General features: G+C 34.5%; 1 pseudogene; it reads right to left on the bottom strand.

Annotated features, from left to right (window-relative positions):
• Positions 1 to 265: 265 nt before the first annotated feature.
• Positions 266 to 2,428, bottom strand: LOC102892111 (annotated as a pseudogene).
• Positions 2,429 to 3,720: the final 1,292 nt, after the last annotated feature.

The following is a 3,720-nucleotide window of genomic DNA, read 5'->3' as shown; positions in this document are numbered from 1 at the left end:
TATTGAGTATTTAAATTTTTACACTCCTGACTTTATTCATAACCTAAGTATTTTAATACATCCTCAGTAAGTTAATCAAACTCAAGGCCTTTTATTTCTAAAGGAACCAGCACAGTTATATTTGCCAATGGCAACAGCCTTAAGAGTTAATGAATAATAACTGATAGATCACTAACAGATTTTTGACCTAGTTATTTCTTCCTTTAGAGCATAAAGAACTTTCATCTAAGCATCCAGTCCAACCCCTAAACACTGACAGTATCCTTCAAACAATTCCTTTAAAAACACTCCAAGTGGTCATTTTAATTTTAATAGTTGGGTGAAGATCGTACCCTTCAATCTGAAAGTCTTCAGTCTTGAAGTCATCGATTGTCTCAACTTTTCAAAAGACTTTGAGCTTTGGGAAAGGCCTTGTTTTTCACTGAAGCTGCATTTTCAGCAGCTCAATGTGATTCAGGTAAATGTGGGCATCTCCCAAAGTGTATACAAAATCACCTGGCCTCAGGTCCATAATTTGTGTGATCATGTAGGTGAACAAGGAGTAGTTGGCAATGTTGAAGAGCACACACACGTCCACGTCCACTAACCTCTGGTACACTGGCAAGACAGCTTACCATTTTCCACATAGGATGAGCAAAGAGCATGATATGCAGATAAGACCATGAGAGGAAGATATTTTGGATTCCAAGCACACAGGATAATTCTTCTGTCATCAGGGTTGGTGTTGATTATATGAGTTATCTTTTTCAGTTGGTCTACTGCTTGACTAGAATAATCTGAATTCATATCTTTGTATTCTGCCCCAAAATGCCTCTACTGAAAGCCATTAACTGGATGAAAATCCCCTTCGTCTCACTAGATCATTCCAGGTCATCCAGGAAGTCACAGGACCTGGTGATTCTCAATCTCTTGGACGATAGTCCTTTAGCGTTTGTGAATCCCTTTGATAAACCGCAGAAACCTCTCCAAAACACTCTTCTAGAATATATGTTTGGTTGTCAGCAGAGGAAATTCATCTGTGTCTCCTCTGGGAATAATGGCCCTCCTGTGTTGTGTTGTCCTATTTGGATAAGGTGGGTGGCAGTGGTCAGAAAACCTGAACTCAGAAAACAGGCTTTAGACAGGAGTGGGGACTCACATCTCTCTCTACTTCTTTTTCAAATATTTTGTATTAGAAAGTCCAGCATTACTCTGATACACTTGGTCAGAAAACCTGAACTCAGAAAGCAGACTTTAGACAGGAATGGGGACTCACATCTCTCTTTACTTCTTTTTCAAATATTTTGTATTAGAAAGTCCAACATTACTCTGATACAAGAAAAAAAACAAAACAAAACTGAGACCAATATCCCTGATGAATATAGATGCAAAAATTCTCAACAAATCATTAGCAAGCTGAATTCAACAAGAGATCATGCACCATAATCAAGTAGGAATTTGTCCATGAGATACAAGAATGATTTAACACACACAAATCAACAAATGTGATATACCGCATAAGTAGAACAAAAGATAAAAATCATTGGATCATCTCAGTGGATGCAGGAAAAGCATTTGACAAAATACAAAATTCTTTCATGATAAAAACCCTCAACAAATTGCATATAGAAGGAACATACATCAATATCATAAAGGCCATATAATCCAGTCCCATAGCTAACATCATACTTAACAGTGAAAGATTGATAAATTGTTCTTTAACGTCAAGAGAAAGACAAGGGAGCATGCTCTCACTGCTCTCATAAATGTAGTACTGATTGTCCTAGCTAGAACAATCAGGCAAACCAGATCAGAAAGGAAGATGTAATGGTATATTTACTTGCAGATGATGTGAGCTTATATACAGGAAATACTAAAGGCTCAAACAAAAAACTTGGAACTAATCAACTAATTCAGTAAAATTACAGGATATGAAACCAACATTCAGAAATCAGTTGCATTTCTATACACTATCAGTGAACCTATTCACTTCCTTTTTAACCTATAATATTTTGCAGTGAATTTACCTTTATTTTCAATTAGAATTTACAATAATAACATGTTAAGATAAAATTTTCCATGATGTTTCTGCATGATGTATATCAAATTTTGTTCCAGACCATCTTTTCAAGGAAAATAGACATAGTGCCTCCCTCAGGGACAGATTTGTTTCCTGATCAGGGAAATATAATGTCTCATTCTGAGATAGGACAGGTTTTCCAGTGACTTCTTTAGAAGATTAGAAGTTTCCTAAGCTCTAGATTCCTCAACTGTGACATAAATCCATACACTATCCTCCTGGACTGTTCCAAAGGTCTCCCATGGGATTTAAGACGGCAACAGAAACCTACATAAACATAATGCTTATGTTGTCTGAAGTGCCATGAGTAACAGAATCTCGTTTTTGATCTAGAATTCTCTTGTCTTTTGTCAGCATACGTGCAATCATGCGAGGTGTGTTGTAAATTTTCAAGTAAAGTCTCAGACCTTTATAGTTCTTGACATAAGAAGCTCAAATTGTCAATATAGAATACATCTTAAAGACCATTTGTTATTTCAATGAGGAAACTGAGGAATATATTTGTTAAACGATTTGCTAAGATCACAGTTAGTAAAATGATTCACTTGGTGTTTGGTATTACCAGGCATTTTGTGGTCCACTCAAATGCTCCTGTCTCTAATTAATATTTTCTTCTTTCTCCTCTATTCTTAAACTTACAATTTTCTTGTTTTCCATTTTTATTTTTAATGATGTTACTTTGTATTTACCTTTTTGTGAAATAGAAATCAGTTGAGAGCATAAATACAGTTTCCACCGCTACTAATATACCTAAATTTGTACTTATATACAGTGATATAACTCCTATTTTACATCTGAAGAACTCTCCTTGGTTCTATGTAAAATCAACTCTTTCTCTTATATACCAAAGTCTATTCCCTCATCAACTGAAGGATATGATATAACTAATATTGCCTTCTCTCCTATGCCTTTAATTAATGTTTTTTTTTCCATTGAATTGTCTGTACAAGTAATAAGAATTGCACAGCATCTACCATCTTAAAAAAAAAAACAAAAAAAATCACATTTTATGCCCCTTCCATTTGTCATTCCATTCATTCTGCTCCCAATTTCAGAAAAACTCTGAAAAAATATTTTTTTCCACTTTTTTCTTTATTATATAGTTAACTTGGTTATTCCTAGTCTGCTAGAAAATAATCTGTTAAAGTCATCAGTAAATTCACATTGATAGAACCAATATTCAATTCAGTCTTCCTCTTTCTTACTCTTATTCTACCAAATGATGCAGTTTTCCTTCTTTTTAAAGATATTTCACTTGATTTTTAGAACACTATAGATATTTTTTGGTTAATATTTGGTTCTCTTCATTCTTTATTAACCAATCCTCTTTAATTACCTTTACTGACTTCGATCACTTGCCAAAGCTCAATACTTGGACCTCTTCTAAACACAAACACTATCCAGTTTTATGAATTTAAATGCTCTCTATATGATGATAACTTCCAAATTTGTTTCTCCATCTTGGATGTCTCCCTTTAACCTGTCTTGTAAATTTGAAAGCTAAACATTGGGCATTGGGGCTTCAATATATTAATTGCATATGGGGGTGGGGGACACAAACATTCAGTCCAAAGCAGTTTTCCTTTTTTTTTTTTCTGGTTTTGACCCTTCTAAAGTTTTAGGAGTAGTTTATAACCCTTTTATGTGTCACGTAAGGCAAT

This window comes from Pteropus alecto, unplaced genomic scaffold (genome assembly GCF_000325575.1).
Source record: "Pteropus alecto unplaced genomic scaffold, ASM32557v1 scaffold164, whole genome shotgun sequence".
Lineage (NCBI taxonomy): Eukaryota > Metazoa > Chordata > Mammalia > Chiroptera > Pteropodidae > Pteropus > Pteropus alecto.
The sequence above is the reverse complement of the archived record's forward strand: the minus strand, read 5'-3'. Positions and strand labels throughout refer to the sequence as shown.